Here is a 24439-nt window from a genome sequence, read left to right as displayed (position 1 = left end):
GAGCGGTACATGCAGTGCTTAAAAACTGAAAACAAAAGAACAGTCAACCATGGAATAAAGGACAAAAACAGTCAGTTCAGTACACACAGAACAAGGGACACAAGAGCACATACAGGAAATGTGGAAAATCACACAAGCTAAGGTGATGTCCAGCATATGGTGCATCCTGCCGTAAGTGTGGAAAGCAGAACCACTATGCAAAGAGGTGCATGTCAGGCAAAGCACAGCATGGAAAGACCATACATGAAGTGAATCCTGAAGTAGATGCCTTGTTTATTGGAACAGTGAACATTAATCTGCTAGACCTTAAAGTTGACAAATTGTGGTACTCTGAGGTAAATGTAGGGAATATGTCTGTCAAGTTCAAGTTGGATACGGGAGCAGAGGCCAATGTCCTGCCACTGAGGATGCTTAAGTCCATGAAAAGGAAGGCTAGGTGTGAATAGAGAGCACACCTACTACTACAGCCCACAAGAACAGTGCTGGTGGCATATGGAGGGATGAAACTGAAGCCTGAAGGGAAACTCACTCTCAAGTGCTCCACACCCAAGGCTCAAGCGAGTCTATCCTTTTATGTATCCATGCACTCTGCCATACCCATCCTAGGGAGGGAGGCGTGTGAAGATTTGCATCTAGTAAAAAGGCTGGACATTGACATACTGGACGTGAAACATCCAACAACAAAAGAGCAGCTGATAGCTCCACACCCAACTGTCTTTGAAGGTCTGGGGGAGTTCTCTGGCAAGTATCTCATTCACACGGACCCCAAGGCTACACCAGTCATACATGGCTGCAGAAAAATACCATTTGCAGTAATGGACAGACTCAAAGCCACTCTGAACGATCTGTTACAAGCTGATGTGATTGCACAGGTAACTGAACCAACACCATGGGTGAATAGCCTTGTAGTCACTGAAAAGAAGGGCAAAAAGAAGTTACGGGTTTGCTTGGACCCCAGTAACTTGAACAAAGCAATACTAAGACAGCATTACTCAACTCCTACAACTGGTGAAGTTTTGAGCAACCTTGCTGGTAAGAAAATATTCACAGTGCTCGATGAAAAGGATGGCTACTGGCAAGTAAAGCTAGACAAGGAGTCATCACTACTGTGCATATTTAACACACCATGGGGGAGATATCAGTTCAAACGCCTACCATTTGGAATAAAGTCAGCGAGTGAAGTCTTCCAGTAATGCAACTGTGAAACATTCAGAGACATCCAAGGCATTCACATCATAGTTGATGACATGATCATCGCTGCATCTACAGAGAAAGAACATGATGAGATAATACAGAGGTGATGGCCAGAGTGAAAGGCCAACATGAAATTCAACAAAGAAAAAATACAGTATAAGGTGAGCAGTGTAAACTACATGGGCCGCATTGTCACTGCACAGGGTGTTATGGCAGATGAAGCAAAAGTTAAGGCCATTGCTGAGATGCCGCCACCTACTGACAAAACAGGACTACAGTGAATACTTGGCATGATAAAATACCTAGCACAGTATATCCCAGATGAGGCCACCATAACAGTGCCACTAAGACAGCTGCTACGGAAGGACAATGTGTGGCAGTTGTAACGTGAACATGATGATGCAGTCAACAAACTGAAACATGCCCTCACAAATGCTCCTGTGCTCCGGTTCTTTGATCCAAAGAAATAGCTCATAATACAAGCTGATGCATCTAAAGCCTGGGGGCGTGTCTCTTACAAGAGGGCCACCCAATAGCCTATGCATCAAGGGCACTGACTGAGACCGAAAAGAACTATGCACAAATTGAGAAGGAACTCTTAGCTATTGTCTTCTCTGTCAAAAGATTCCACCAGTATGTGTATGGGATGAGGGTGAATGTTCAGTCAGACCACAAACCACTGGAAAACATCCTGAGAAAGCCACTTGGAACAGCTCCTTCCAAACTGCAGAGAATGCTGCTTCAGCTGCAGCGATATGACTTAAATGTCACCTACACACCGGGTAAAGCTCTGCTGATGGCAGACACACTCTCATGAGCTGTAATACAAGAACAGCACACGTCAGCGGATGACATCATGAACGAGAAAGTTGTCTATGCTTTGGGGCCCACAGATGCCTTGAGTACAGAGACTCTAGAGCAGCTCCAGGGTGAAACAAAGAAAGACGAAACACTGCAGCTGTTGCAAGTCATACACAGAGATGGTTGGCGCCAACACAGGGAGCAGGCAGACTCAAGACTGACACGATACTGGCCTATCAGACACACAGTGGCTGTGAGGGAAGGAATAATGTTCACTGGAGACAGAATAATCCTCCCAAGCAAGCCAAGAACAGAAATGCTACAAAAGCTACATATAGCTCATCAAGGGATGCAGCAGACTAAAACATTGGGCAGAAAGCACTGGTACTGGCAAGGAATGATGAGACATAGAACAAATGGTTGAGACTTGTGGAACGTGCCAGCAGTTCCAGCCCAGAAACCAGAAGGAGCTACTGATTTCACATGACATCCCTGAGCTTCCTTGGCTCAAAGTTGGGGCTGACATCTTTGAAATAGAAGGTCTGTCATTTCTCTTGATAGTAGAATACCGTTCAAAATACCCAGAGGTACTGAACATTAAGAACAAGACATCACACACTGTGATCAGCAAGATGAAATCAGTCTTCTCTAGAATAAGAATACCAAAAGAGAGAGTGTGTGACCATGTTCCATTTGCAAGTCAGGAAATGAGAAACTTTGCAACATCATGGGGCATAAAACTCATTCACTTCAGTCCAGGTTATGCACAGTCAAATGGACTAGCTGAGAGAACAGTGAAAACCATGAAACTCGTGCTGAAGAAAGCACGACGAACAAACACAGACCCCCATCTTGCACTTCTCACCCTGAGGAACACACCTATAACAGGCATGGAGTACTCCCCAGCACAAATGCTCATGGGCAGAGTCCTCAGAAGCACTCTACTGAGCTCCAGCTCAGTTCTCCATCCAGCAGTGCCTAAAGATGTACACTCAACTCTCCAAAATCTACAGAAAAGACAGCAGCAGTACTACAACAGAGGAGCAAAGCAGCTTCCAGAACTGCACCCAGGTAGTATGGAGACAGCACAAGGTTGGCGCCCAGCTGTGGTCATGCACAGAGAGGTGAACCACGGTCCTATGACATAGTGACATCTTCAGGACAGCACTACAGATGCCATCTGAGGAAAGCACCAGCCAGCACTCGGATGAACTCAGAAACCGACTTAACAGATGAGGTGCAAACCAGCACACCAGACGCAACTACAGCAGAGTGCTGAAATCGAGCTCTCATCCTCATCAAGGCCAGCTCAAACCAGGAGAGGTCGAATTATTCGACCACCTGAGAGGTACAAAGACTTTCTGATGGGCCAGCGGTGGGAGTCCCCCTCCACTACTACTTTCAGCTGCTCCCGTTAGGGGTCGCCATAGCGGATCATCCGTTTCCATTTCTTCCTGTCTTCTGCATCTTCCTCTGTCAAGAAGGAAATGTGGTTTAAAAAGTTAGACTATTTGAGCAGCAAGTTCATTTTTTTTTCTTATTTTAAAGCGAGTTAGACAATAACAGTAATGAGACAAAGTTCAGTCCCTAAACAGATCTTCATTATAGCAATGTTGAAGTGTAACTTTCATTTAATAAAGTAATCTCATGCAGTCAAGTCAAGTCTCTGTATATTCATCAGCTAAGTCGAGTCTTCTGGTCATGTAAAACCATAACACGGTGGATAGAGTCAGCAAAGCCAAAGAAAAAAATCCAGTCATTGGAAAACAAAGTTTTGGAGTTGGCGCGCTATAAAAGGAGGTGGAATCTGCGCCTACGTGGTCTCCCTGAAGAAGAAGGGGAGGGGGTGAGAATTAAGGTGATCGACATATGCCAAAACGTGGCCCCAGGCTATAAAGAAAAGTTTCAGGTAGTAAATGATTCGGGTCACAGGCTTGATAGAAAACACCCAGCTAAAGCACAGGCCCGCTATATCTTCCCTCAGTTTTCTATGATTCATTTTCGCGACATGGTCTGGAAGATGTCCAAACACTCTGAGTACCTGAAGCAAAGAAATCTCCGCTTCAAGGAGGATCTCACTCCGGAGGATCGCAAACAACGGAATCAATTGTGGCCAATAATCAAGCAAGCCCGCCAGGAGAAGAAGATTGCCTACTTTGTCGGAGGCAGAGCCTTTGTAGATAACAAGGAGATACGCTGACTGATCAGATGCTCGCATACGGTTTCAGCTAGGAGGATAAGTTCTACTTTCTGCACATAACGAGCTTTCAGATTAAATGACATTTGTTTTGTTTAATCATTTCTTTTATAAAGTTCTTTTCTGTTAATGCTCAAGGTTTGAGAGACATTACTTAACGAAAGGCCTTGGCAAGTTCATCCCCAACTCAGGTGTGAACTCTCCCCGTGTCTGTTTGGGTTTCTTCCTGGTGCTCCAGTTTCCTCCCACCATCAAAAAGACATGCAAGTTAGGGTTAATAGTCCTGTCTGCACCCCTGACCAAGGCAATGGAAAGAAGAACTGGAGTTGGTCCCCGGGTGCTGCAGCTGCCCACTGCTCCTATACAATACGATTGGGTTAAATGCTGAGGAAAAATTAATTGTAAGAATACTTTCGTTGTAACACTACAGTGTCGAATAGTGTGGCATTCTTCTTCTGTTTTCATCTTTCCCACACTGCAGGAAATGGGAACGAACGTAGTTCTTGGAACACTACTTTGAGGGCCTTTTCTCTCCCAACACAAGAGGAACCTTGAGTGACAAGTGTACGGTGATTGGTCCAGATGTAAGTGTACATTGACTGGTCAAACACATGAGCCAATGCAGCACCAGCAACTGCCATTTACAAAATAAAAACGTGTAAAACTTTAGCCATGTACCCAACAGCCCTTGACGTTAGCCTTTAAATATGGAACAAAACATGGACAAATGGGCCGACAGTGATGTACAGGCTTTATTGAGCTTATGTGCAACTGCATAATCTAAATTACACATTACTTTTAATACATGTCACATTTTAAACATGTTCGAGAGTTTTTCATTATAAAACTTGTAAGTATACTTCACAGAATAGAAATAATATAAACAAATTAAATTGTACAACAAAAAATGCAGTGAAAGGAAAGAAGAATAGCAAAAACAAAAACCTTCGGGGTCTGCTAAACGAGTAAATTTTAAATGTTTTGGCCAATTTATGATTTAGAGTTTAGAGTTTTCAATAGTAGTGAAATATGTTTTAAAATCGGTATCTTTAAAAATATAAAAGGAGGGTAATCTTTTAAGCCATATTATTTTATGAATATAAATTTTCGCCAATATATTAAGTTATCAAGTTAAGTATGTAAGCTTCATCTGCCAAGAAGTTTGAATTGTTAAAAATGAGTACTATATCAGCTTTTCTTAGTATGGAGTCTTATGTCGTTGAAAGCTTCTTCTGCAAATCAAACCAAAAAGTAGCATGAAAACAATCTACAAACACATATTCAATAGTCCCCCCCCATCCCAAAAAAATAACTTTAGGTTGTTTTGTTTTTTGTTTGTTTGTTTTGTTTTTTGGATTTTTCTCCCTTTTCTCCCCAATTATTCTTGGCCAATCACCCCCGCTCTTCTGGGCTGTCTCGGTCGCTGCTCCACCCCATCTGCCAATCCGGGGAGGGCTGCAGACTACCACATGCTTCCTCTGATACATATGGAGTCACCAGCCGCTTCTTTTCGCCTGACAGTGAGGAGTTTCGCAAGGGGAACATAGGGCATGGGAGGATCACGCTATTCACCCCAGTTCCCCCTCCCCCTCGAACAGGCGCTCTGACCAACCAGAGGAGGCGCTGATGCTGTGACCAGGACACATACCTACATCTGGCTTCCCACCCGCAGACACGGCCAATTGTATCTGTAGGGACGCCCGACCAAGCCGAAGGTAACACGGGGATTCAAACTGGAGATCCCCGTGTTGGTAGGCAACGAAATAGACCTCTACGTTACCCGCACGCCCCTTATATTTATAATTTTTAATTGCACTGTTAAAAATGTGGAAATATATACTGTCTCAGCTGTGGCACCTGACATTCCTTTCACTCACAGCAGTGACATCACTCCTTAGTTCACCTTGGCCATTAAAGGGAAAACAAAATGGCGAAGACCTCAGCTGTATGGCAACGCTTTAAACGCTTGAGCGATGACAAGGCAGTGTACCAAATATGCAATTTGAAACTTGCCTACCACGGTGACACAACAAGCATGATAAATCACCTGAATGTCAAGCTGCTTTTATCCACCATTTAAACAGTAACATTACACATGGTAAAAATGTGCACTTACTTTACTTGGAGAATAGTTGCAACTGATCCGAATATCCATCTATTATCTAAACCGCTTATCCTGCTCTGAGGGTTGTGGTCCGAATAGTTAAAATAAAACATAAGGAGTAATGAGTAATGTGGGAACATCTGGGACTAAGGCAGTTATTGGCATAAAAAAAAGCATAATAATTTGTCCATAGGTTCATCCCCCAGGCATTGCAGCCATCAGCATCCTTAACCACACCCAAAACTACACAGCAGACCTTATAGTTCCAAAAACCAATAATGGAGAAAGAAAGAGAGACATAACAGATACCGTAGTAGAGTTCATTGCTATGGATGTGAGACCCATTAACGTAGCAGAAGGTGAAAGCTTCAGAAAATTAACGAAGATGGAGCCTGACTACTCTGTGCCCAAACGCTCCAGTGTTTCACACGCCCCGTCTCTGGGGTACAGCAATGTTCGAGACCAAATTTTAACTCTCGTTGAAACTCAACTGCCTTCTAACAACCTTAAGTTTCACAATGGACATTTGGACCGCGGTGATTATGGAGGCGTACATGGCTGCCACCTGTCATTTTATAACTCAGGAGTGGGAACTCTGTGCCTTCGTATTGGAAACCGACGTAATAGAGGCGAGCCATGCGGGAGTCAACATTGCACAACAGCTTTGAGAAGGGCGGATGCCTTTGCCATTCCAAATTACAAGCGAGTAGCTTTCTATTTATTTATTTATATTTAAATGTTTGGAAAGAAATTGTTTATTAAAATGTGTGCTGTGCTGCTGTTATTATAACTGCGCTAGTTGCACTACCTACCTTGTTTTATTTATTACAGTTAATTTTATTCTATTTAAGGCCATTCATTTATTTTCATTTAGATTGTTCGTTTATTGAAATGTTTGCTGCTGTTATTATAATTGTGCTACCTTCTTCTATTTATTACAGTTCGTTCATTGTAATAAAAATGGCAGAGTGCTACACTGTTAAGCCTACTGTTACGGCTATCTCATTAAAAGTATTGTTGTTATAAAGGAAATAAGCATGTTTTGTATCTCTGACTCTTGTTGGGTTCAGGTTGCGAAACGTTGTAGACAGGCTAATAATAGCTGAGAGAATGTGGAACTGGAGTTGGCCCCGCCCACTACTCGAAGGGTTAAATGCAGAGGACAAAATTCTTTTCAACATATTTGAGTACCAAGAAATGAAAAAGACATTATAAATAAATATAAATCTTATAAATATAAATCTCAAATCTTAAATTTGTCGGAATTAGTATGCTGTTTCTGCGTTTTTGTTTCACAGCGATCTCTCGGACGGTTTTTGGATTTGGAGCCTATTATAATGAGCATTTATGTGGGTCTATAATTTATCCATGATAAGAAAAAAATTGTCACAAGCAGTTATGTCACAAAAAGTGCATAGATAGGACCTCGTTCAACCAAACCCCTCATGATTACAAACATGCGTAAAACACACCAAACCTTTTGGAAAAATGTTTTTCTATTAACAAATAACTACAAACAACAATACTGTAGAATAACAGAATCCTTAATGATTAATATTTTTAATTAAACTGAAAGAAACGTGTTGCACTGCTATGCTGTCTATCTCGGCCTAGAACAGATAAATGTTTCGCTCACTCCTTCCTGTAGTCAGGAAGCCGAAGCTCCGAGTGTTCGTTGTTGCGTCTCCTGGATTGCCACCTTGCCGTTGTGGAGAACCTTTCGTGTAACAATGATCCCAAGAGCTATGCCTTCCGGCGCTTGGCTGCTGGTAGGGTCACCCAAGGTGGATTGGTCAAGGGGGGAGGTTCCAGACGAAGCGCGATCCAACAAAGACCTCAGCGGTGGAACTGGCGGAAGATGTTTCCAGGTCACAACGGCAGTGAAGACAGATGAAGGCTGCAACAGAGGGTGGTTCCCAATCGTCTTGGTTCTTCATGCCATTGGACTCTGGCCACCCGCTGCCAAGGACTGTGTGGTGTCTGCAGGCACATCAGCCCCTCCATGTAAAAAGATGTCACGCGCAGGCGGCCTCCCATTATGCGGCTCCAGGATTGGCCTCATTGCTAGCCATAGGTTGTCGATCCCTGATGAGGAGGGTATTGATCTGCAATTGCAATCAAAAGAGCCAGCAGTGCCAGGAGCCAAAGATAGCACCGAATTTACAAATTAGTCAGTAGTGTTTGCCGGCGAAAATGAGGAACAGAACCACCCGAGAGACTGCTCTACCTGCTAACAACGAGGGGGCACAATGTGGAGGTGGGTCTGCCGAGTTCCCTTTGATATCAAATGACCCAGTATTATGGCCCCATAGAATTTCAGATTTTTTATCAGAACTGAGTCAGTGAGAAGAGGGCCAAAGCAGATTATGGACATAGTGTTCCCGCAAAATAATGACTCGGCTCCACGAAGATTTCGCAAAGACTTCTGTTACATTACCCTTAAAAATTGAGAAAATGTGAAATGGCCATGGTTGTTATACTCTAAAACCCAGGATACGATTTTCTGCTTTTGCGGCACATTATTTGGAAAACATTATCAGTCTAGCAACGGATGGATTTCATGATTGGAAACACTGGTGACATTCTAAAATCACGGTCAAAAGCACACATTTGCAACATAGAGGCATGGCATGCTCTTAAGTCTAGAATGACCGGTAAGAAAACTACAGTCGTAACATGGGGCTGATCGAGAGCGAGAGAAATCACTGGCGTGCAATACTAACCAGAATCATCAGTATCATATGCCATTTAGTTGAGCAGAACTTGGCCTTTCAAATAGCCTTTCAAATGACCCCTCCAATGGCAATTTCTTCGGTGAGTTGAAGTTGCTTGTTAAGTATGACGCAGTGGTGAATGAGCATTTGCGAAGAATTCAGAGACATGACAACACGACACTACTTACACAAGGACATTCACAAAGGGAACTAATTGAACAGACGATTTTTCAGGATATAACAAAAAAGTTCATGATGCAAAATATTTTGCTGTGATCATGGACTACATGCCTTATGTTTGTCATGTTAAAAAAATAAATTTCAATTATGCTGCATGGTGTGGCTTGCGAGACAGCTGATGTTTCAAAATGTCTTGATGCATGCTCAATAATCCCGGTAAGGAAATCCCAGAAAGTTGAATCAGTTCACCTGGACACAAGGTTTAGTGGGAGAAAGGTTTCACCACCCATCTATGTGACTTCATCAGTCTCAGCTGACTGCAGGTATCCCCAACCTTATAAACAGCACAGTTGCATAATGACCAAAACCAGCGATCAGTTTCATATGCAAATTGCCGTGACTATTCATTAGAGTTACAATGGTCACGTGTACTATTCAGAGAGGATTGGGGAATAGTTGCAATCACAGCATTGTAAGATGGCGACAGATGTTCAGTACCTCCAAGATTTCGCGATGTTGCGATCCCAGCAATTAACGCTTGCGTGACCTTGCAATTTTGTCCAATCACCGCAACTTTTCCGCAAATTTGACCAATCATCGTAGTTTCCCGCGATTTTTACCAATCATAGCAGTCCCCCACGCCAACCATTGAGCCATACGTCACCAAACTCACTTCCTTGTTTCTGATTGTGAAGATGCAGACGTGTGTGCCACGAACGTCTCACATTTACCAACTAAAATTACTGCCAAAGACCATGCAGGGCAATTCCCTGATGTTCTGCATGAAAGCGGGGGTAAACTGTTTTGCACGACGTGCAACGTTATGATGGAACACAAACGAAAATCATCGATTGACAAGCACTTTTCTACCACAAAACACACCCGGAGAATGGCTGAAACGCGTGGACAACAAAATCACCATGACAGGCTGTTGCATCCTGATCTATTGCAAGGTGAGTTGGATTCAATGTGCATGGTGGGTGGTAGCGCGTGCTTGCCTGTTTGCATAACAAACTGTGTGTGTGTGTGTGTGTTTGTGTGTGTGTGTGTGTGTGTGTGTGTGTGTGCGCGCGTGTGCGTGTGCGTGTGTGTGTGCGCGTGTGCGTGTGTTGGAGAGAGAGAGAAATAAAGTAAATAGGAATAAAAAGTCTCAAATAAAATGTTTAAACATGGTGTGAAAGCTTGATTCAAAACGTCAAGTTGGACGTGTAATGAAATCAGAGATGGAGAGCATGTGTGAGTAAGAGAGTGAGGCAGAAGAGAGAGTAAATAGTTAAATGCAGATAAGCTCAAACAATATCTTGTAAAGGGTACACTACTGTGGAGTGAGGGATTTTTTTTTCACCAATTGTGATTGCATGTCATCTTGATACTGTATTCTTTTTTTTCTTTTTCCCTAAGATTTGTGAAGATTGGGTCGCCACTTGCACTGCAGTCATCATTCCACTCTCTGTGTGACCCATCCAGCAATGAGAAGATTCTTGAAGGAAAATGTAGTCAATGGAGGAGCCATTCCTGGTTTTCACAAGCTTCAAGAGAAATACTTAGGAGCAGTGCACCAGAAAGAAAAGGAAGCACTCAAGATACATCTTGCTGAAAAGCCTGTTGCTGTTATATTTGACGAGACTCCAGATGTAGAGGGGAGATGTGTACTGAACATCCTCATTGCACCCCTGGAGAAGGATGAATCTGGGAGGATCCTGGCCTACCTTGCAGGCACAGTTTTCCTAGAGAAGTGCAACCATTCTACTGTGTCTGTGGCTGTGGTCAAATGTCTGCAAGAATACTGCATAGCCAATGAGGATGTCATTGTGTTCAACAATGCAGCATACATGAAGAAAGCATATAAAGATGCGTTGCAGTCTTTATTCCCCAACTCACTACACATAACATGCATGTCACACATTATGAACCTCATTGGCAGTGCCTTCTGCAGACCTTTTGATCAGCTGAATGCATTCATGCTGAGTTTCTCACAGATGTTCAACCAAGCTGGCCCCTGCAAAAGAAGATAGCTTCAGTTCATGACAAAAAAAAACTGCCGCCAGGAAGCAAGGCAACCATGGCTCCAAATACATGTGCAACACGGTGGAACACCGGGTTCACTGCAATACAGTACCATTCAGAGCACTTTGGACTTCAAAGAGTTCATAGAGATGGAAATAAATGTAAGATACATTTCCGTCTTTCTTTAGAGTATTGTAATTACTTTAAAATGCATACATTTCACATTGTACTTGTACCCCCCCACACACACACAATGATTTAATCAGAGAAACTATGTACACCAGTGCTTTTGTTATTAACATTGATTGATTGCATTGACATAATTTTGACTCATTTGTTATTCTGTTCATAGATGTGTGGCAAAACTACACCACAGTCTGTGGATAGACTCTATGAAATGCTACAAAATCCAGATATGACTCAAAGTCTGCAGGTCTAGATCAGCATCATGGCAGACACGTGCCAAGTAATCATTCAGCTTCTGTACATCTTCCAGAGCAGATGCCCTATGACCACCAAGATTTTTGACTACCTGGAGGATCTGCAGATGAACTTTGCTGCTAATAAAGAGCTACAGTATGAAGCATGTGCCCAGTACTTTGAGGGGCTTAACCTATATTTTGCCATCAAGACACAAATCATCAACACAGTGGAACAGGCGTACAACAGTGCAGAAGAGGAACTCAGCAAGTACATGTTAGATGGGTAACCTACCATTAATTTCCTTCAAGAGGTCACGGTGTTTGAGCCTTGTCACACTGCATTTATGAATGACAATTTGTCCAGCTGCAAATACATCTCAGGCTTCAGTGCTGTTCCTAAGCATGAATTGGATGCCTACTTCATCTACCTGGCTCCAGCAGCACTCAGAGCTTCAGCGTGTGGAGTGGTTGATTTGGATGTGTTCTGGGATGGGCTGCAGGAGAGACTTCCCGTGCTGAGCATCTTGGCCAAACGATACAAAGATGTCATCATAAACTCAGCAGATGCTGAAGGAAGCAACATTATCTACAAGCTGGTGTTGTCCAGCCGAAGGAGATCAATTACAAACAACAACCGCAAAGCCTTGGTCTTCTTATACCACAACCAACGACTTACTAGTGGGGCTTTTGAAAGGGATGAAGTAGAGGAAGATTCCGAAGAGGACATTGAGACCTAGTCCGCTTTCAGGATTTTTTTTTGTTTTTACATTTATTGATTGACCCTGCATCATTTAATTTTGTTTATGCATTACTATTATTTGCATTTAGTTATAGATACTCAGAAGAACATAGGGTTTAGCTTTATTTGTTGTGGATATTGGTCAACATAACTGAAATTGTTTGACTTTATGAACAGATGTAGATGAAAGTGTGGCGATCATTTGGATTTAGATGTATTCTTAACATTGTGTGATGTACAAGCATAAGGTAAAGCAAAGTACAGTGGTACTTGGTATGTGCCATGTTTACTGTGAATTTCTGTGCACTTGAACTTTTGAATTTGCACCATTTAACTTTTTGGGTTTTTTTTTTTTTTTTTGCATTCAGGTACTGTGTGGGTACTCACACAAAAACTTGGTTTTGCATTGTTTTGTTAATGGAATCTTTAAACATAGATGATGATGAATGTTTATTGTGAGGTTCTGTGCACTTTAACTTTTAAGCCTGTTTGCTGCTTTGTGGAATACCCCTAGGTGCACTTCTTCATTTACAAATAAAGTATATTTTGTTGTTTTTTTAACCCTGAACCTTTTTTGGTAAGGTTACTTTGAACACTCAGAACAGTGCAATTTTAGTCTCACTGGAACAAGTTGCCTTCGATTTGTAATTAATTTTACAACAACAAAGAAATCACAACTATTTTTGCAATTTTGACTTGCTCCTGCAATTTCATTTCAAAATAAAAAACAGCTAAAAACATCGCAAAGTGCATTGCAATTTTTTTTTTAGAAAAGCTGCCGTGAAATCAGGCATTTTAGGCCACAACAATTCAAAAAAAAAAGCGTGCGAAATCCTGGAGGGACTGGAAAGTTGAAACCCAGGCAGCAAAAGCAGTTCAACCTTCTTGCTGCATGCCAGAGACATCGGCAGACAGCGGACAGCACCCTTAACGGCAGGCAGAGAGACGGATGTCAGACACAGGCCAGTGATGTGGACAAGTGGGTGAAGAATCTGCCCGACAGACAACTCACCCAGGTGGAGAAAGACATACTTGCTAAGGATAAGCTGAATTTTGCTGTTACGGCAATGCAAGTCCCGCTAGTGGAACTGATCACAGCCACAGAATCGGCAATCCATAACAAAAACATCACGGACCTGGGAGAGGAGCAACTTCAGGCAAACGTTTCAGCCTGTCTCAGCAATGCAAAGCCGCTGCCATCCAACATCAGCGGAGATGAGAGGAATGTGCTCACGACTCTCAGTAAGGACGTTAACATCATCCTTCCAGTGGGCAAAGGCAGAAACCAGATATACTATCGTGAGAAAATTATGACATTACTTAGTGACATAAGTACTTATGAGTCCCTGAAATGAGATCCAGGTACTAGTTAGAGGGAAAAGGTGATAGATTGCTTCAAGCTGTTAGAACAGAACAATGCTATTGACATACTTCTGTACCATAGATTATAGGGGAAGCAACACCTAGTCTGTGTGGTTTACTTAAGATACGTACATAAACAGGATGTGCCTATTGCTATTATGATTAACTCAGTGACCTATAACATGTCTAAGTTTCTGGCATCTATTCTTAACCTGTTAGTAGGCAATACTGAAGATCACATTCAGAACACTATGGATTATGTGGCTAAGTTGAGGGACATCATTAATGAGGTGGATGAAACAATAGTCTTATGATGTTACATCCCTCGTCATTCCTGTTGCTAAAGGAGTGGATGCAGACTGTGTAAAATTACAGGACGATCCTACCCTTAGCAATAGGACAACCCTTAACACTGACCAAGTGTGTCTGCTCCTGAGACTGTCTTCAGTACACGCACTTCACATACAGGGGGTAGTACTATAGGCAGAAACGTATACGTTATGGGTTCCCCAGTTTCACCTATAGTTGCCAACTTCTATATGGAGGCAGTAGAAAAGGGCTCTGATGTCCTATCCAAGAACATCGCTGGCTTGCAATCCAGCAGGGTTTTTTTTTATACATAATTTTTATGACTGCTCTTGACCCAACTACTACTACTACTTTCAGCTGCTCCCATTAGGGGTCGCCACAGCAGATCATCCGTTTCCATTCCTTCCTGTCTTCTTCGTCTTCCTCTGTCACACCAGCCACCTGCATGTCTTCCCTCACCACATCCATAAACCTCCTCTTTGGCCTTCCTCTTCTCCTCTTCCCTGGCAGCTCCATATTCAGCATCCTTCTCCCAGTATACTCAGCATCTCTCCTCCACACATGTCCAAACCATCTCAATCTTTCCTCTCTTGCTTTGTCTCCAAACCGTCCAACCTGAGCGGTCCCTCTAATATAATCGTTCCTAATCCTGTTCTTCGTTACTCCCAGTGAAAATCTCAGCATCTTCAACTCTGCCACCTCCAGCTCCGCCTCCTGTCTTTTCGTCAGTGCCACTGTCTCCAAACCATATAACATAGCTGGTCTCACAACCATCTTGTAAACTTTCCCTTTAACTCTTGCTGATACCCTTCTGTCGCAAATCACTCCTGACACACTTCTCCACCCACTCCAACCTGCCTGCACTCTCTTCTTCACCTCTCTACTGCACTCCCCATTACTTTGGACAGTTGACCCCAAGTATTTAAACTCAAATGCCTTTGTCACCTCCACTCCTTGCATCCTGACCATTCCACTGTCCTCTCTCTCATTCACTCATAGGTATTCCGTCTTGCTCCTACTGACTTTCATTCCTCTTCTCTCCAGTACATACCTCCACCTCTCCAGGCTCTCCTCAACCTGCACCCTACTCTCGCTACAGATCACAATGTCATCCGCGAATATCATCGTCCATGGAGACTCCTGCCTGATCTTGTCCATCAACCTGTCCATCACCATTGCAAACAAGAAAGGGCTCAGAGCCGATCCTTGATGTAATCCGACCTCCACCTTGAACCCATCTGTCATTCCAACCGCACACCTCACCATTGTCACACTTCCCTCATACGTATCCTGCACCACTCCTACATACTTCTCTGCAACTCCTGACTTCCTCATACAATACCACACCTCCTCTCTCGGCACTCTGTCATAAGCTTTCTCTAAATCTACAAAGACACAATGCAACTCTTTCTGGCCTTCTCTATACTTCTCAATCAACATTCTCAAAGCAAACATCGCATCTGTGGTGCTCTTTTGTGGCATGAAACCATACTGCTGCTCGCTGATCTTCACCTCTCCTCTTAACCTAGCTTCTATTACTCTTTCCCAAATCTTCATGCTGTGGCTGATCAACTTTATACCTCTGTAGTTGTTACAGTTCTGCACATCGCCCTTGTTCTTGAAAATCGGTACCAGTATACTTCTTCTCCACTCCTCAGGCATCCTCTCACTTTCCAAGATTGTGTTAAACAATCTAGTTAAAAACTCCACTGCCATCTCTCCTAAACATCTCCATGCCTCCACAGGTATGTCATCAGGACCAACTGCCTTTCCACTCTTCATCCTCTTCATAGCTGCCCTCACTTCCTCCTTGCTAATCCGCTGAACTTCCTGATTCACTATCCCCATATCATCCAACCTTCTCTCTCTCTCATTTTCTTCATTCATCAGCCCCTCAAAGTACTCCTTCCACCTCCTTAGCACACTCTCCTCGCTTGTCAGCACATTTCCATCAATATCCTTGATCGCCCTAACTTGCTGCACATCCTTTGCAGCTTGGTCCCTCTGTCTAGCCAATTGGTACAAGTCCTTTTCTCCTTCCTTAGCGTCTAATCTGTCATACAACTCACCATACGCCTTTTCCTTTGCCTTTGCCACCTCTCTCTTTGCTTTACGCTGCATCTCCTTGTACTCCTGTCTACTTTCTTCATCTCTCTTACTATCCCACTTCTTCTTTGCCAACCTTTTCCTCTGTATAATTTGCTGTACTTCCTCATTCCACCACCAAGTCTCCTTGTCTTCCTTCCTCTGTCCTGATGACACACTAAGTACGTTCCTAGCTGGCTCCCTCACTATTTCTGCAGTGGTTGTCCAGCCATCTGGCAACTCTTCACTACCACCCAGTACCTGTCTTAACTCCTGCCTGAACTCCACACAACAGTCTTCCTTCTTCAACTTCCACCATTTGATCTTCGGCTGTGTCTTCACTCGCTTCCTCTTCTTGGTCTCCAAAGTCATCCTACAGACCACCATCCGATTCTGCCTAGCTACGTTCTTCCCTGTCACCACCTTGCAGTCTCCAATCCCTTTTAGATGGCGCCTTCTACATAAGATATAGTCCACCTGTGTGCACTTTCCTCCACTCTTGTATGTCACCCTGTGTTCCTCCCTCTTCTTGAAATATGTATTCACCACAGCCATTTCCATCCTTTTTGCAAAATCGACCACCATCTGTCCTCCCACATTTCTCTCCTTGACACCATACCTTCCCATCACCTCCTCATCACCCCTGTTCCCTTCACCAACATGTCCATTGAAGTCCGCTCCAATCACCACTCTCTCCTCCTTGGGTACTCTCTCCACCATGTCGTCCAACTCACTCCAGAATTCTTCTTTTTCATCCATCTCACACCCAACTTGCGGGGCATATGCGCTGATAACATTCAGCAATAAACCTTCAATTTCCAGCTTCATACTCATCACTCTGTCTGACACTCTCTTCACCTCCAGCACACTCTTGACATACTCTTCCTTCAGAATTACCCCTACCCCATTACTCCTCCCATTCACACCATGGTAGAAGAGTTTGAACCCACCTCCGATACTCCTGGCCTTACTCCCCTGCCACCTGGTCTCTTGCACACACAGTATGCCTACCTTTCTTCTTTCCATCATGTCTCCCTCTCTCCCTTTACCAGTCATAGTGCCAACATTCAAAGTTCCAACTCTCACCTCCACATGCCTACCCTTCCTCCTCTATAGCTGCCTCTGGACATGCTTTCCCCCTCTTCTTCTCCCAACAGTAGCATAGTTTCCACCGACACCCTGCTGGTTAACAGTACCGGTGGCGGTCATTGGTAACCCGGGCCTCGACCGATCCGGTATGTAAGTCTTATTTATGATCCGCATATTTGATTTGGCAAAGATTTTACGCCGGATGCCCTTCCTGACGCAACCCTCCCCATTTGTCCGGGCTTGGGACCGGCACTAAGGATGCACTGGCTTGTGCATCCTCAGTGGCTGGGTTACTGCTCTTGACCCAACATGCTTCTAAAATTAAATTCCTGTGTCAATTCTATTATGAATAGTCATGGTCACATGGAAAAAATCTTAACAAATAATTCAGGTTTTTTTTTCTTTCATTTTCGATATTGCATCACTACGTAATATCGGTCTGGAGCATGCCCCATCTCTCTGCTCACTGCAAGGAAGAAGGGGAAGAGGAAACAATGTTGGCTGCACAAGAGCGCAACCAATTTTGTAAACACAAGTCAGGTGCTGAGAAACGGAAAAAAACTATAAAAACCTAAAATATTGAATTGTAACATATTGTCATTCTTCACCTTGCCAAAATCTTTACAACTGAGCTGATCCGATGATGTAAAGTCAATAGTTGATGTAAAGCCCCCCCACCCTGCTTTACAGGCCTGTGTGTGTGTGTGTGTGTGTGTGTGTGTGTGTGTGTGTGTGTGTGTGTGTGTGTGTGTGTGTGTGTGTGTCTGTCTGTCTGTCTGTCTGTCTGTCTGTCTTTCTGTCTGTCAACAGCTATTTTCGCATACTAGTGGACCTATCAGCCTAAAAAGTTTTGTGCAGAGTTAAGACTGTATGATCAAGAACCTCCCATAGATGTAGGGATTCAAAACCTTTAAAAAACATTTGTTCTTGCTATGGCCCCTCCCTCTCTTCATTCACTCTACCTCACTCGACCAATGCTGCTCTCTCTCTCTCTCTCTCTCTCTCTCTCTCTCTCTCTCTCTCACACACACATATGTATTCCATCTTGCTCCTACTGACTTTCATCCCTCTTCTCTCCAGTGCATACTCCACCTCTCCAGGCTCTCCTCAACCTGCACTCTACTCACTACAGATCACAATGTCATTCGCGAACATCATAGCCCACGGAGACTACTGCTTGATGTCGTCCGTCAACCTGTCCATCACCATTGCAAACAAGAAAGGTCTCAGAGCCGAACCTTGATGTAATTCCCCCTCCACCTTGAACCCATCTATCATTCCAACTGTACACCATGCCACTGTCACACTGCCCTCATAAATATCCTGCACCACTCCTACATACTTCTCTGCCACTCCCAACTTCCTCGTACAATACCACACCTCTCTCGGCACCCTGTCATATGCTTTCTCTAAATCCACAAAGACATAATGTAACTCCTTCTGACCTTCTCTATACTTCTCCATCAACATTCTCAAAGCAAACGTCACATCTGTAGTGCTCTTTTGTGGCATGAAACCATACTCCTCCTCCTCCTTCTTTTCTTCTTCTTCTTTCGGCTTGTTCCCTGTTTCTTGGGTCGCCATAGCGGATTTTATAGTATCCATTGGTACGCTGTGAGGGCAAAGCACCAATGGCAGTCATTGTTTACCCGGGCCTCGACTGATCCGGTATGGTCTTGTCAAACTGCATACTGATTTGGCAAAATTTTACATCAGATCCCCTTCCTGATACAACCACCTACCCTATGGATAAGGAACAGGTAAAGCACTGGATGCCATTCTAGTGTTCATGGATTTGCGCCCATGCCTGTCACCATGGCATGAAACCATACTGCTACTCACTAATTGTCACCTCTCTTAACCTAGCTTGCACTACTCTTTCCCATATCTTCATGCTGTGGCTGATCAACTTTATACCTCTGTAGTTGCTACAGCTCTGCACATCACCCTTAATCTTGAAAATTGGTACCAGTATGCTTCTTCTCCACTCCTCGGGCATCTTCTCACTTTCCAATATTGTGTTAAACAATCTAGTTAAAAACTCCACTGCCATCTCTCCTAAACACCTCCATGCCTCCACAGACAGAGGGAAACCCTTAGGGACTTCTAGGACTTCAAAGAAGGCCCAACATACCAGCATTTTAAATGCTATATTTATAATCTTTTATCTAATAATAATTCTCTCTTCTAATTCTAATTTTAGCCCTAATTTCTATCAAGTTTGCTTCAGTAATGAAAGGGTTACTGTCCTGAAACCATGAAAATCAAGTTATCCAGTCAGATTTTTTTGTTGTCTCTTGGCAGAGAAAGGGTTAGCTGGTAGGCTTCCTCAGTGGTTAGGACTGCTAGAAGTCCTTCTGCTTGTGTTTTTATTTAGAAAGTGACAGATGAATCAGCCAATCATATTTTGCTGTTGTAGTGGGTGGGACAAAAAATATCCCCCTAGGACTTCTAGAAGTCCAGACCTATCCAGATGAGGGCTCACTCATATAAAAACAATGACATGCGGTTGCTGAGTCATTACTTGTGATTGACCGACTCTTTCACATTGGCGATCCAAATCTACTGGTTTACTCAAACCAATCGAACCGCACATCACTAACGTTAGTCTGTGTATCAGACAGGTGCAATGAAGTTTTTGAAGCATGGCTACAGGAGGAGACGAGAGCAACATTGTAACTAGCTTGTTAGCGTTACCCTTCTCAAGACATGCTTTCGGGGGAAAGCAACAAGTGATTGGAAATGGAAGGCCAACTCCCGCTCTTGTCTCGCCTATGCCTCATCACCTCACCTGTCTGGTGTTGACCATCTCCATATCCAACTCTTCAGTTGAGCGGTCTTTCTTGGCCCTGAAGCGCATAAAGACACACACCAGAAACACAGTGAGACAGGATCGACTGGGAGCTTTGGCACTGACATCCATGGAAAAAGGCCTTTTTATGAAATTTAAATCCAAAGACAAACTGCATGATGCTGCCATTGCCCACTTCACAAAGGACCGATTGATGGACTTTATATTCAAGTAGCCTAATAAGGTAAACTGCCTAATTTTAATTTACTCCAAATCAAAGCTGGCATATTCATTTTACATATTGTGATGGCACTTCATAGCTGGTAAATACCACACTTTGCTCATGTAACGTTAGGCCTACTATACTCAGTATTATGGTGTAAGTTTGGCATATTTTGCATAAGATTGTATTGCGACTTTGCTCATGGCATATTCTGCATGTGAAGGTTGATTTTATTATTATTTCTATTTGCTCATGAATTGCTTTGACTTGTTCTGGTCAGTTTGTAAAGAAGATGTTTTATGATGCTGCATGCTTAGCGCTGTCCATGGTGATGTTGTAGGCCACAAGTGGAGGCCATGTCATGTGCATTTTCATTGTTTTCCAAGTATGGAGAGAAACAAAGGCTATTTGATATCCAACGGATTTGATTTTGGTGGATCTTGAGGCACTGAGTTACTAGCGGTGTGTGTGTGTGTGTGTGTGTGTGTGTGTGTGAGAGAGAGAGAGAGAGAGAGAGAGAGCTGTGTGTCGGAGCTGTTTGCATATTAAAAAATACCCCCAAAAAAACACCCCAAAAATTTGGCTAATTATAGTATCATTGCGCTGTTGAAGGCCTACTGCCAGACGCCACAGTTAACTACTGTCCACAGATATGTCACACTGAAATGTCCACATATAGTACCACTAAATGAGGTATGGGCTGCCCCGTACAGGTCCTGAGTTTGAGCTTTGATGGGCTAATGTGAGACAAGTTAGACCCCCATGTCCTCCTGTAGGTCTCCTCACTGATGACTGATGCAGTAGCCCTTGAATCAATCTCAAACTTAAATGTCCTGCCCTCTGACAGTGACTGTGATATATTAGGGTTCAGGTGGATCCTCATCCATTTCCACTTCAGACATGTTGTAGGTACACGCTGCCTCTTCTTCTTCTAGGTGGTGTGTGGCTGCCTTAGCCTGCTGAGCTTTTATCTGCCCAGGCTTACCCTTACCCTTTGAGTTTCTGCACTTTTTAACTAAGAGTCCCTTTTTGCTACAAGCATGGCAGACTCTGTCTTTTCTGATCATTTGCATAGTGTGTCCCTCCACACAGAAAACGTTCCACCCACGTTGAATGTTTACTAGTCTCTCTCCTGACCTGCTGCAATGTCACCGTCTGCACCCCCCCCCCATCCCATGTCCTTTCTGGATATCTTTGGCATTATTGGCAACCATCTCCACACCTTGGGAAATCTCAATGGCTTTCTTGAAGGTCAAGGTGGAGTTTCCCCCAGCAGTTGGCGTTGGATGGCATCATTATTACTGCCACATACCAATATGTTATGGAGCATGTCATCCAACACTGCCCTGAAATCACAACGCTCTGACAGCTGCCACAGTTTAGCTACAAAGTTGGCTGCAGACTGATGTGGCTCCCTGAATAGGCTTTGAAATTTAAACTGTTGGACTATCACAGAAGGTTTCAGATTGTGGTGGTTCCACACGAACTTGACCAGTTCATCATATGGAATTTCCCCAGTTTCTGCGGTGTGGCTAAGTTTCCTATCAGCTTGTAAGACTTTGCCCTACACACACTCAGGAAAATAGAGAGTTGCATAGCCTCCTCGGTAATTCCATTAGTAAGGAAAAAGTGTCCCAACCTTTCTTCATACTCCATCCAGTCCTCCTTACACTCCACAAATTCACCAATAGTCTCAAAAGTAGCCATCTGATTGCGAAGGTCCTCTGCCATCACTGGTGCACTGTTCCTCCTGTCCCCACACGGCTCTTTCTCAGCACTCCTGCTCCTGTGTAGCCGCCTAGCTAGCTAACACACTGTAGCCTAGTTCGAGCTAACAATAAACAAACAGGACATTCCAAAGGAAAAAAAAGTTCACCTCATCACCAAAAATATGTGGTAAATTCTACTTTGAAAAAGGACCACTCAACAACTTTATCAGAGATCAACTTTATCTAGTATGAGCAAAACCAATAATTTTTTTTATACAGAGGCATATCTTGTAGGGGTGAAGGAGTTTACACACACACACACACACACACGGGAGAGAACGAAGTAGAAAAACCCCACAACACGGAAACTCCTGAAAACAGCATCTCTTAACAAACAGCTATGCCTAGTAATAATATGGCTATATTACCATTACCCTAATTAGTATTAATTTATTTTTATAATGATGAGATTACAACAGCTATGGCGTGGTGGCCCAGTGGTTAGCACTGTTGCCTCACAGCAAGAAGGTCCTGGTTTCGAACCCCAGCCCATCCCAGGTCCTTTCTGTGTGGAGTTTGCATGTTTCCCCCATGTCTGCGTGGGTTTCCTCCAAGTGCTCTGGTTTTCTCCCACCATCAGAAAGACATGCATGTTAGGGTTAATACTCCTGCCTCTGACCCTGACCAAAGCAATAGGAAATGAACTGGAGTTGGTCCCACTGCTCCAATAGGATGGGTTAAATGCAGAAAACAAATTCCATTGTAACCTGTAAAATGACAAAGTAAAGTGGCTTTCTTCTCCTTTCTCTTCTATCCCCTCTGATCCAAACCGACAGAGGGTCTACTGTGGTACACATCACAGAACATTTTAATGATTGTTATGGGAAGAATGTTTCACAACACAGAGTGCATCGCACCCTACTGAGTATGGGGCAGCATAGCTGCAGAACAGTTCAAGTGCCCATGATGACCCCTGTCCACCATTGAAAGTGCCTACAATTGGCACGCGAGCATCATAGGTGGACCATGGAGCAGTGGAAGAAGGTCGCCTGGTCCGATAGGTCCCATTTTCTTTTAGATCACGTGGATGGCCATGTGTGTGTGTGCACCGTTTACCTGGGGAAGTGATGGCACCAGAATGCATGAACTATGGGAAGATGACAAGCCAATAGAGGAGTGTGATGTTCTTGGGAATGTTCTGCTGGAAAACCCTGGGTCCACCCATTCACGTGGACATCAATTTGACATGTGCCACCTACCTAAACATCATTGCAGACCAGGTACACCCTTTCATGTCAGTGGCATTTCCTGATGGCAGTGGCCTCTTTCAGCAGGATAATGCGCCCTGCCATACTGCACACGTTGTTCAGGAATAGTTTGAGGAACATTCGAGGTGTTGCGCTGGCCTCCAAATTCTGCAGATCTCAATCTGATTGAGCATCTGTGGGACATACTGGACTGACAAGTCAGATCCATGGCGACTCCACCTTATATCTTACAGGACTTGAAAACTCTGCTGCTAATGTTTTGGTGCTAGATACCAGAGGACATCTTCAGGGGTCTTGTAGCGTCCATGCCTCAGTGGGTCAGTACTCTTTTGGCAGCACACGGAGGACCAAAAGCATATTGAGCAGGTGGTCATAATGTTTTGGCTGATCCGTGTATATTGCCTACCTACAAGCTACCTGACTGTTTAAGCACACCTAATATGCCTAGTGGCCCTACTGGTTAGCACTGTTGGCCTCACAGCAAGAAGGTCCTGGGTTCGAACCCCAGGGTGTCCCACGTCCTTTCTGTGTGGAGTTTGCATGTTCTCTCTGGGTTTCATATGGGTGCTCCAGTTTCTTCCCACCATCAAAAGACATGCATGTTAGGCTAATACCCCTGTCTGTGCCCCTGATCGAGGCATGGCTAGAAGAACTGGAGTTGGTCCCTGGGCGCTGCTTCGTGGCCGCCCATTGATCCTAGCTACACAGCTGCCCACTGGGTTAAATGCAAAGAATACATTTCCCCACAGGGATTAATGAAGTACATCTTATCTTTTCTTGTCTTGTCTTATCTAAGTGTAAACTCGTGCTATACAATTCAGGGAATTCTGACACACAATATTATCTTTTCCTCCATTTTGCCTTCTGTGCCTGACTGGCTGCCACGTTTCCATTGACCATGCAGGTACTTTGGACACAAGCTTGTTGAGCGGTGTGCTGCGCTGCGCCTGCACTTAGCTCAATGCAGCAAAAAGCTGTTGTGGCATGGCGCAAGCCAATTTATAAATAATGTTTTTCAGAGCTTTAGTGGTGCATTGCTGCATTGTGTCTGAAAGGGCCAAGTCCGAGCACCAGAGGGGGTGATATGCAGTCAGTGCCTCTGTATTTTCCCTTCTCCTGGTAGGTGAAAGAAGGGGTGGTTTGACGCCAAGTCCGAGCACCAGAGAAGTCAAGTCAAGTCAGGTCAAATTTATTTATAAAGCACATTTAAAAACAACCCACACCGACCAAAGTGCTGTACAGACC

At 43.8% G+C, this 24439-nt stretch overlaps 1 pseudogene; it reads left to right on the top strand.

Annotated features, from left to right (window-relative positions):
• Positions 1-11645: 11645 nt before the first annotated feature.
• Positions 11646-14343, top strand: LOC130126013 (uncharacterized; annotated as a pseudogene).
• The last annotated feature ends 10096 nt before the right edge of the window (positions 14344-24439 follow it).

Source organism: Lampris incognitus, chromosome 16, assembly GCF_029633865.1.
Source record: "Lampris incognitus isolate fLamInc1 chromosome 16, fLamInc1.hap2, whole genome shotgun sequence".
NCBI lineage: Eukaryota > Metazoa > Chordata > Actinopteri > Lampriformes > Lampridae > Lampris > Lampris incognitus.
The sequence above is the reverse complement of the archived record's forward strand: the minus strand, read 5'-3'. Positions and strand labels throughout refer to the sequence as shown.